We start from the raw sequence: 11,292 nt of genomic DNA, 5'->3' as shown, positions 1-11,292 counted from the left end.
GTTTCTGTAGTGTAGTGGTTATCACGTTTGCCTAACATGCAAAAGGTCCCTGGTTCAAAGCCAGGCAGAAACATGATGGCTTCCTTTTCTCAGCTCCTAGTGGCCTGTCCCTGCTGTTGTAGGAGCAGCAGTGATTTCTATGCTCAAAAGGTCTGTTATACTTCCCCTCCCCCTCGCTTTTGTCTCCTCTCCCTCTCTGAATGTCTGTGAAGTGGCTTTCCCCCTCCCCCTCCCGCTCTCTCCTGGAATGCTTGTGGGATGAATGGGCTGGTTGAAGATCAGAAGAGCTTCCAAGTAGACAAGGTGTCTGGGACTCTCATTAGGCAGCACTCACACACCCAGAGCATGGACCCTGCATGGACACTGGCTGAGGTGGAGTGTGACCCACCGGATGCAGCCAAGTCATCTCTAGTCGCAGGCCATGAGGTTCAGGTCCTTAAAAGGGGAAGGGGCCCTGTGCTCAGCTGTGCTTTCACAATGCTGCCTAATGAGAGTCCCAGACACCTTGTCTATCTAGGAGCTCTTCTGATCTTCCAGCTGTTCAACCAGCCCCTTCATCCCACAAACATTGCAGGAGGGGGGGAGGGGGAAATCCACTTCACAGGCATTCAGAGAGGGAGAGGAGACAAGCAGGGGATGGGCGGGGGGAGTGTAACAGACCTTTTGGGCATACAGGTTATATGGAGCACACAGATCACTGCTGCTCCTACAACAGGGTAAGTTCTCAAGCAGCATGTTTCTTACTTTGCCCATCTGTCAGTTTTGATGATTATCGATGGAAATATTTTGCCATTGGGTTGTGTGTTTACACAGAAATTGACATTTACCAACAAACACGTAATTCTTCCAGTCCTGCCTAGTCTGCAGTGGGTGGGTTTAGAGGGACACATTCACTCTCCCCAGTCCCCATGCCAGGCCTGTGCTCTCAACTTCCCACACTGCTGGGATCCTTCCCTGGTCTCCCCTCAGACCTCTGCCCCCCACCCCCACTTCTGGGATCCTCTCCCCACACTGTCTAACTCCCCTGCTGGCAGGATCCCTCCCTGTTCCTTTCATTTCCTGTCTCCACCCTGGGCAAAAGCTCTGTACGGTTCCCACAGCGGAAGCTGAACCCAGGTCACCTGGATGAAAACGAGGAATCCTGCCCACTAGCCCATATGGGACTATTGGTGCAGCTGATGAAGTGGGGATTCACCCACGAAAGCTCCTGCTCCAATACGTCTGTTAGTCTATAAGGTGCCACAGGACTCTTTGCTGCTGTTATTACTACAACTCTCTAAGCCAACCCTTCATGAGCGCAGCAGGGACTAGCGTGACCGGATGTCCCGATTTTGGGGTCTTTTTCTTATATAGGCTCCTATTACCCCCACTCCCTGTCCCGATTGTTCACATTTGCTGTCTGGTCACCCTAGCAGGGGCTGCACACAGGGCTGCATTAACCCTTCAGGTGCTGAGGTTTCCCTCTCTCCATCCCCAGTGCCTGTGATCAGGAAACAGACATCAGGGCTCCCAGGTGCTGCACAGACCATGACTAAGATCGGGACCCCATATTGTGCAAGGTGCTGTACAATCCCTGGCCAACACTAGGACACCCAGGGGGTTCCTCTCAATTTCCCTGAGCCTCTGCTGCCCAACTTCTTCTGACTCCATCTGGATCACCCAGGAGCGGCGACAGGGTTTCTGGCACCCTAGGCAAAATTTGGGGGGCGGCATTTTGTGCGCTACTCATGAAGCGCACAGGAGTTTCCGGTTCCACTCCCGTCGTGCCGCCGAAGAAGGACTCTCTGCCGAAATGCCGCAGGCGACAGCGGCAGTCATTGAGCTGCTTAATTGCCTGCTGCTGTTTTCCACGGCATGTTGGCGGAGGGTCCATCTTTGGCGGCACAACGGGAGCGGAACCGGAAGCTCCTGGGTGCCCCGTGGGGAGCGCACAAAATGCCACCCCCAGAATCCTAGCACCCTAGGTGACCGCCTAGGGTCGCCTAATGGAAGTGTCGGCCCTGGGATCACCCCCCTCCTGCAAAAACCCACCTTTCCAAACAGTCCTTCTTTCCCCACCCCCTAATTCTGCTTCACACCCTGGACCCATCTCCTCCCTTCATCCCTCCCCCCGCAGGTGAGCAGAGATGGAGGGAACTTCAGCCACTGGAGACAGCCCCAGCGAGCACTGCAGCCCGCCCGGGGGGTGTTTGCAGACACAGGAAGGGAGCAGCTGGGAGCGGTGGGTGCTGGGAAGAAGGAGGCAGGAGAACAAATCCCAGAGACCTAACATGGGGCTGCTCCTGGGGGCGGGGCTCTGGCACAGCCCGGGGGCGGGGCAGCTCCTGGGGGCGGGGCTCTGGCACAGCCCGGGGGCGGGGCAGCTCCTGTGGGCGGGGCTCTGGCACAGATGGTGGCAGGGCAGCTCCTGGAGCTCTGGCATAGCCCGGGGGGGCGGGCTACACCTGGGGGCGGGGCTCTGGCACAGCCTTGGGGCGGGGCTCTGGCACAGCCCGGGGGCGGGGTAGCTCCTGGGGGCGGGGCTCTGGCACACACTGGGGATGGGGCAGCTCCTGCGGGTGTGGGTCTGGCACAGAGTGGGGGCGGGGTGACTCCTGGGAGTGGGGCAGCTCCTGGGGGCAGGGCTCTGGCACAGGCCGGGGGCGGGGCAGCTCCTTTTGGGGGGGCTCTGGCACAGCCCGGGGGCGGGGCAGCTCCTGGGGGCGGGGCTCTGGCACAGATGGGGGCAGGGCAGCTCCTGGGGGCGGGGCTCTGGCATAGCCCAGGGGGGCTGCACCTGGGGGCGGGGCTCTTGCACACTCCGGGGGCGGGGCAGCTCCTTGGGGCGGGGTTCTGGCAAAGCCCAGGGGCGGGGCAGCTCCTGGAGACGGGGCTCTGGCACAGCCCGAGGGGCGGGGCAGCTCCTGGGGGCGGGGCTCTGGCACAGCCCGGGGGCGGGGCAGCTCCTGGGGGCGGGCTCTGGCACAGCCTTGGGGCGGGGCTCTGGCACAGCCCGGGGGCGGGGTAGCTCCTGGGGGCGGGGCTCTGGCACAGAGTGGGGGCGGGGTGACTCCTGGGAGTGGGGCAGCTCCTGGGGGCAGGGCTCTGGCACAGGCTGGGGGCGGGGCAGCTCCTTTTGGGGGGGCTCTGGCACAGCCCGGGGGCGGGGCAGCTCCTGGGGGTGGGGTTCTGGCAAAGCCCAGGGGCGGGGCAGCTCCTGGAGGCGGGGCTCTGGCACAGCCCGGGGGCGGGGCAGCTCCTGGGGGCGGGCTCTGGCACAGCCTTGGGGCGGGGCTCTGGCACAGCCCGGGGGCGGGGTAGCTCCTGGGGGCGGGGCTCTGGCACACACTGGGGATGGGGCAGCTCCTGCGGGTGTGGGTCTGGCACAGAGTGGGGGCGGGGTGACTCCTGGGAGTGGGGCAGCTCCTGGGGGCAGGGCTCTGGCACAGGCCGGGGGCGGGGCAGCTCCTTTTGGGGGGGCTCTGGCACAGCCCGGGGGCGGGGCAGCTCCTGGGGGCGGGGCTCTGGCACAGATGGGGGCAGGGCAGCTCCTGGGGGCGGGGCTCTGGCATAGCCCAGGGGGGCTGCACCTGGGGGCGGGGCTCTTGCACACTCCGGGGGCGGGGCAGCTCCTGGGGGGCGGGGTTCTGGCAAAGCCCAGGGGCGGGGCAGCTCCTGGAGGCGGGGCTCTGGCACAGCCCGGGGGCGGGGCAGCTCCTGGGGGCGGGGCTCTAGCACAGCCCGGGGGCGGGGCAGCTCCTGGGGGCGGGCTCTGGCACAGCCCGGGGGCGGGGCAGCTCCTGGGGGCGGGGCTCTGGCACATTGTGACGCAGGAGCCCGGGCTCAGTAGCTGCTCCCTGGTGGCCACGGGCTGCCAGCAGCGCTGGAGCCGCCCGGGCCGGAGCGGAGCCGCTGTTCTCAGCTGCAGCAGGAGCTGCCCCCGGCCCCGCTGGGCTCCAGGTGGGGACAGAGCCTGGGGCCCGGGGTTCCTCTGGGTGCGGCGGGCGGGGCGGGGGGGAGAGGCCGGAGCTGCAGGCGGGGAAGGGCGGGGGGGCAGGCGGGGGCTTGATCGGTCTCTGGGCACCAGGGGAGCCCCGGGGCAGAGTGTGTGTGTGAGTGTCCCGGGCCCAGGCGTGCGCAGGGGGGGAGCCCTGGCACCCCAATGCCCTGAGCCCCGGCTGGGGAGGCTGCTCCCCCCTCCCGTGGGGGCTCCGGGGGGGGAGGCTGCGGCGGCTGCAGGCGGGTGCTTAGCTCCCCCCTCCCATAATGACCCGCTGCCGGCAGCTTGTGGCGCCTCCTCCGCTGAGCTTTTCCCCGGGGGCGGCCTGGGCGCAGCTGCGATCAGCTGTTTGCTGGGCAGGCTCCGCTCCGCTGCTCCCCCCCCCCGCTCCTGGGGGGCTGAGTTAGCCCCCCCAACAGCCCCAGGGGTCGGTGGGGGGCGGGGCCAGCAGCAGCAGAGCCCCCCCGCTCCCCTGGGGCTGCCCCGCCCCGCTCGGGCTGGGGGCTCTGCCAGGGCCCCCGTGTGAATCGCTGCTCCCTGCCCGCCAGGCTCGGCTCTGGCCACAGCAGCAGCGGGTGCCCCGGGGGGAGAAGCTCCAGATACCGGCAGAAGCCGCGGGGCGGGGCGGGGGGGGGAGAGGAGCCGAGCTGGAGTGGGGGGAGGAGAAGCCCCGGACTGGGCTGGACCCACGCTGGGAGTGGGGTGGGGAGGAGAAGCCCCGGGCCCCTGCAGGAGCTGGGAGGGGGTGGGGAGGGAAGCGCTAAGCTGGGACAGGGGAGGAGAAGCCCCGCTGGGTTGGGAGGCGGGAGCGGGGCGGGGGGAAGCCCAGACCCCAGACCCCAGCAGGAGCTGCGCTGGGCGGGGGGTGGGAGAGGAGCCACCCTGGGGCAGTGGGGAGAACCATGGACCCTGGCAGAAGATGTGGGGCTGAAGTCCCCGGCTCGGGAGCCCCAGCCACCTTAGTGGCACAAGTTGCAGGGCTGAAGCCCTGACCCCCCTCTGTGTGGAGCTGGCCTGAGCCCCTCTCGCTCCCATCCCCCCTGTGAAGCTGGCTCCCACTCTCCGGCTGTGGAGAAATTCAGCCCCAATCTCCCCATGTTGGTATCTCCATTCCCCCTCCCCGCCCCCATCACCCAGCCATGGATGGATTTAGCCCAGGAGGCAGGGTCAGTGTTGGCCCCATTGGGCAGGCGGGATCTAGGGCACAACGAGGTGAAGTGACTTTCCCAAGGCTAAGCAGGGAGTCTGTGGCAGAGCAGAGACTCAAACTCAGAACACCTGAGCCTGAGTCCGGTGCCTTAACCACTAGGCAACCTTCCCCCCGAAGGAGAGGGAACCTCCTCCGCCACTTTGAGTGTGTGGGTGGGAGCAGCCACTGGACAGAGCTGCCAGGAGGTGGGGAGGGGGGTTGGATAGTTAGGGGGGTGATTAGTGGGTGGGGGGGTCTCTGGAGGGGGCGGTCAGGGGACAAGGAGCAGGGGGGTTGGATGGGTTGAGGGTTCGGGGGGTGGAGCGGGGTCGGGGCAGGCAGGGAGCAGAGGGAGTTGGATGGGTCAGGAGATCTGGGGGTCCTGTCAGGGGGCGGGGAGCGGTTGGATGGGGCGTGGGAGTCCCCGGGGGTCTGTCTGGGGGTGGGGGGGTGGATAAGGGTCAGGGGGACAGGTAGGGGGTAGGGTCCTAGGGAGGCAGTTACAGTGGGGGGTCTCAGGAGGGGGAAGTCGGGACAAGGAGCAGGGGGGGTTGGGGGTTCTGAGGGGGGCAGACAGGGGGCAGGAAGTGGGAGGCAGTGGATGGGGTGGGGCTACGGCGGGGCTCCCTGGGTGTGCACCCTAATGAAATGTGCTGCACATGCCTATGGTCACGGGGGTGAGCTACTCACATCCTTTTCCTGTTTGTGCCATTTCTTTCCGTCTCAAAACCTGAGAACAAGTCTCTCTAGTTCTTCCCCTTCTCTCTCCCCTCCCCACATGTGGCTAGAAAATCCAAGGAGATTCCCCCGTTTTCCCTAAAATTATTGACTCTCTAGTCTCTCATTTTGCCCTGTTTTCTCCATAATTCTTCAATTCTCCTCAACTTTGGGATGTGAACCCAGCCCGTTTGATCTGCAGCAATTTGTCCTAGGGTAGGTGGAATTTGCTGTCCTGTGTCACTTCCCCAACGTGGGTGGGGGTTAGTGGGTGCTGGCTGGGGGAGCCTGCAGACATGGCTGCCTCTGGGGGGGAGATGGGGGGGCCGATCTCTGCCAGCAACAGGACATGGCCGCACAGGAGGGGAAGGGAGGAGCCAGTGTCCCTATGGAGCCTGCCCAGCCCCTTTAGTTCTGCTCCTTTCCAGCATTTTGTTCAGAGACTTTATTACTGGGGAGGCTGAAAAATCTCCCTGTGGGCTTAGCCTGGCAGGAGGGGCCAGGTCTCCCCTGCAATAAAGAGCTGGAGCATGTTCCCAGCATGGCAGAGCCTAGGCTGTGTCTCTGCAGGGAAAGATCCTGGGGGAATCGTGATGTGACATGAACTAAAGCCTGTTCTGAAACCTCCACAACTGCCCTTCTCGCCCTGCCAGGCTGCAGGATGTCGTCCATGTTTCGCTCCAGCTCGTCCCATCCTCCCATGGGACAGGGAAGGGAAATGGCTGCAGAGGATCCTGTCCAGGTAGGGGTTATTGGGGGTTTGCAGGTGGGTTCCTGCTGGAGGGAGAGGGACACCAAATGCACCAGAGGAGGGAGGCTTGGGCAGTCTGGTTTGGGGGTTGGAGTTTGCCAAAAAATTCCCAGGGTGGACAATGGGAGGAGGCCAGGGGGCAGCAAACCTGTTGGGACTTGTTCAATATGTGGCTTCCATTCTAGGAACAGACCCATGAGGTTAGAGGGCGGAAATGCTCTAATTTGTGGAACACGAAACAACCCCCATAGGTGGGGCTAGGAAAATGGGCCAGAATCCCAGGGCTGGAGCCTGACCTGATTAACCAGCGGCTGCTGTGAGATGTGAGGGGCACCCACCAGGGAGGCTTGGGGGGGGCGTTCTTAACCTTTTTCTTTCTAAGGCTCCCAACATGCTATAAAAACTCCACGGCCCTGCATGTGCCTGGTTCTCTGCATATAAAAGCCAGGGCTGGCGTTAGGGGGCGGCAACCAGGGCAGTTGCCTGGGGCCCCATGTGACAACCCCCCCCCCCCAAAGCTAATTGCTCAAGCTTTGGCTTCAGCCCCTGGTGGCAGGGCTCATGGCCCCAGGCAGGGAGGTTTGGGCTTTCTGCCCTGGGCCCAAGCGAGTCTGACACGGGCCCTGCTTGGAGGCCCCCTGAAACCTGCTCACAGCCCCCCAGAGGCCCAGGGACCCCTAGCTGAGAACCACGGCCTTAGGGGATGTGCCCCTCCCCCACACCCAGCTCCAGGGCTGGCCTTAGAGAAAATGGTGCCCTGGGTGAACTTGTATTTTGGTGGCCACCCATCCTCCCTGGCCCTCACGAGCTCCCCACCATCACGTCCAGACCCTGGTGCCTCCCTCTAGTGCTTAATTTGTATTGAAAGAGGCACCAGAGCTCAGCCCTGGCACAAATTCAGCACTGGCAGGGCGGCCTCACAGCAGCGGCTGCTGGCCGAGCGCCCAGCTCTGAAGGCCATGCCACAGCCAGCAGCAGCGCAGAAGTGAGGGTGGCCTGGTGTGTGGTGTATTGTGCCGCCTTTTATTTTATGTAAAGTTCAGTTTGTAATGTGGCATTTCACCACCGCGGGGTCGGCTCTGGTGGCGACAGTTTCAAGCTTAACAGAGTGAAAGTCGCCTCTGCTACTTGCTTCAAATGTACAGTCTCTAGGAACACACACAGACCAAGGGTAGTGACCACACAGACACTCACAAGCACAAGGTCTAGTCGGTTTTACAAGTTTTATTAAAGTTACAGTTAAGGTTATGACGCCCCAAGCGCAGAGAAATTCTATAAAGACCTGTGCAAAAGTTACACCTCTAGTTCTACTCACATCCTGAACAATAGTATTAGGGTCTGATGTGTCTCTCATGGATTGATCATCAGTAGAGGGATGGTTCCTGCTGGAGTTTCACGCAGGGAGCTCAATTTTCCCGCTCTGGGCACCCCCTTTATATAATGTGATTCTGATTATACCTCATTAGCATTGACACACGACCTGTATCCTGTGGTTACGGCACATTTGGAAACAGAGGTGCCTTTCCAGAATTTTTTTATTTAAAATTAATCTTCCGGCTAATTTTTCACCCTGCTACCACTTGGTACCTCTTTTCCCATCATCTTAGGGCATCGGGTTATTCGTCGGCCGTTTACTTATGTCAGCACACAGGAGGCTCCTGGGAGCAACTTGGCCGGGGCAGCTCCAAGTGGCGGGGGAGGGGGCAGGGCTGCAGGAACAGTTGCAGGGGAGGCAGCTGAAGAGAAGTGGGGGGAAGAGAGACAGGACACCCCTGCTGGAGGAACCCCCTCAGCAAAGCCCCCCTGGACCGTCATGTCGTCTGCCCCCCACTGAGTCTGGCCCCGTCCAGCTCTTCACAATGAGAACAGCGCTGGGCTCCCTGCCAGCGAGCTCTCCCTGCACCTGCCAGGGCCTCCATCTCCTGTGTCCGTCTGTGGCTAGTAGGGGGGGATGGATCTGCTGGGAGAGACAAGGGGCTCTCGCTTCGTCCCCTCCCCCTGGTGTTTCCTGGCTGCTCTGAGTGGTGTGGAGGTGGGACTCTGACTGTGAGCCACCCAGAGCTCCCATTTGATTGGCTCCTCTCCCCCATGAGTGTGGGGCTGTGAGTGGGGCAGCAGGTACCGAGTGTTGGGCTCTTGCTCTTTCAGGGGCCGGTGAGCTTCGAGGAGGTGGCTGTGTATTTCACCAGGGGAGAGGGGGCTCTGCTTGACCCCACTCAGAGATCCCTCTACAGGGATGTCATGCAGGAGAACTATGAGAATGTGACCTCGCTGGGTAAGGAGTCCTGTCCCTTGGGTCATTACAAGCTGTGGGGTCTCTAAAGAATCTGAGCAGTAATAACTTTATACCTTTATTCATCATACAAGTTTTGACAAGTTTCCTTGCCCCCACTTCTTTGCCTCATCTCCCACCCACTAGAATAATTTTTAGACATTTGTCATCAGTCATTTTAAAATTGCATTTAATGTGTCCTTATTGGCTACATTAATCACTGTCGCTTTCATGCCTTTTCCTCATTTTAAGAGGAAAATATGCCTCCTGTAGAATTCTAAATTGAGTAAATAGGTGTGTGACCGATGCAGGGCTTGTGTGACAGTCAGATGAGCTCCTCTTTTGATAGAAGAGAGTATAACATTGTCGTTCAGGAGCCCAAAGGTGAAAGGAGAACAGAGCCATGTGAGACGAGGAGAAGGGGTGGGGGGAGTAGCTAATTCTGGGGTGCCTGGACATGGGGAAGGTGTGTGCAGGGTTAGAGTTAAGATCGAGAAAGGAGGGATGAGGTTGTGAGAGACGAGGAAGGAACAGAAGATGCTCCCAAGGTGCCGGGAGGTGGTGCCGGCTGAGAGTAAAGGGAAGAAGGGGAGGGGAGTGTGGAGGAAGGGCACTCAGGAAGTGGGTTGTGTGGGTCAGTGGGAGGGAGGAGAGGTTTGGGGATCCAGAGCTGTGGGGGAACCCAGACCTTTAACCCCGAATCCCTACCCAAGCCTTGTTCTAGAGCCTACACTCCAGTTTTCTTTCTGTTCTGTTTCACTTATATACATGTTTTCCCCAAATATTATTATTTTAACTCTTGACCTCCCTCACCCGCCCATTACCCCCCTCCCCATATAACCTCCCCATCTCTATGCACAGAGACCCCGGCCACCGATCCTGAGTCCTTGCTGCATCCTCCCTCCCAGAGCAGGGCCCCTACTCAGGCACAAATGGGCACTTTGTTGATGATGTCACAGGGTATTGGTGTAGCCTGTACAATTTTTACACCTATAAGATGACGTGTTGGGGCACAACTTGTCCTTGTTCATGGCTACTCAAAGTTAATTGAGAAGATGAAATTTGGTGAAACACACAAACTTGATTTAATAGAGGCAGTTATAATTGAAATCATAGGCAAGATCAATCCACATAACGTACCCGCTGCTGAATTGCTGCTGAATCCGCTGGACCGGCGGATCACCCGCAGGCAATTTGCCGAAGGCTGCCTGATGCCGCCCTCACAAGGACCACCAGGGCGCCCCCCACGGCTTGCCACCCCGGACACGTGCTTGCCTCTCCTTTTTCACCAGGGTTTGAGGATTGCAGCTTGTCCTCCACTGAGTTCACTGGACTAACGTCCTGTTCCTGTGCTTGGCTTTCTCTCCAAGGGCTCTGAGCTGTGTGTGTGTGAGAGAGGTGGGAATTTCGGTGATACGTGTATGAAGCCACTACGCACCTCAGTTTCCGTCTGTGGTTGGCATTGCTATGATTAGAATGAGCAGGAGACATGGGGTGTTCTGTCAGTTATCTGTCATGGGGTGATATGAATGGGTCATTAAGGACTGGCTGGGACCAACCTACATCAATGGAATACCCAACAGAGACAAGGGAATGACTGTCACCTGTCCATGGGAGGATCTCAGCTTGGCTGAGTGAAGCACACATGGACTCGTTATGTTTTTGGGAGCAGGAAGAACTGGGCTCACAGACAGAGGGAGCTCTACCAGAGCGAAGACAAATGGACAGGTGCAGTTAAAGGAAACCAAACTGTTTTCTATAGCAGCCTGGCTCAAGGGCATTGGCCAGTATGGACTATATTGTCTTCTTTGCTTCCCTGTGCTAATCCAAGGAATTTCCAATGCTGTGTTTCAGTTGACTAATAAACCTTGCTATGTTTTAAAAGTCTGACCAGTGCCACAGCAAAAACTTGCTCTGTGCATTGACTGAGGAATCGTCACTGAACAGGAGTGTCGTTCAGCTGGACCTGCTGGCAGAGCTCACAGGTTGAAATAAGCCTGTTAAAGCCAGAGGCTTCCCAAGGACTGTTTTTAAAAGCCCGGGCTTTGCACAGATCCCATGGATCCATGACAGTGCCAGTGTGCCTAATGGGGAAAGGATATAAAACAAGAAAAGGATCTAAATGCGTATTTACCATCACCCCCTCATCAGTCCTCGTGGGAAACCCTGATCAGTTCCAAAGTGTATTAAAACCTTCCTTAAAGGCTCACCTCTTGGTTATCAGGTCATGTCAGTTTTGTTAGAGGCCTCCTGCTTCCCTGGTTCTTGTCACGCAGACAGCAAGCAGCAAAAGACCAGAAGTCTGAAGTGCGCATAATGCCAAGTTTATTGGGGTTAGTTTCCAAGCAGGCATATTCTGAAGCCCTTCACACCAGTCAGGCTTA

The 11,292-nt window shown here is 59.5% G+C and overlaps 1 non-coding gene across 1 annotated transcript; it reads left to right on the top strand.

Moving 5' to 3' along the window:
* Window positions 1-73, top strand: TRNAV-AAC. Its single transcript has one exon. It is a non-coding gene; the product is annotated as a tRNA-Val (tRNA).
* The last annotated feature ends 11,219 nt before the right edge of the window (window positions 74-11,292 follow it).

This window comes from Mauremys mutica, unplaced genomic scaffold (genome assembly GCF_020497125.1).
Source record: "Mauremys mutica isolate MM-2020 ecotype Southern unplaced genomic scaffold, ASM2049712v1 Super-Scaffold_100379, whole genome shotgun sequence".
NCBI classification, from domain to species: Eukaryota; Metazoa; Chordata; order Testudines; family Geoemydidae; genus Mauremys; species Mauremys mutica.
Note: the sequence above shows the minus strand (reverse complement) of the source record. Positions and strands in the feature narration are given on the sequence as shown.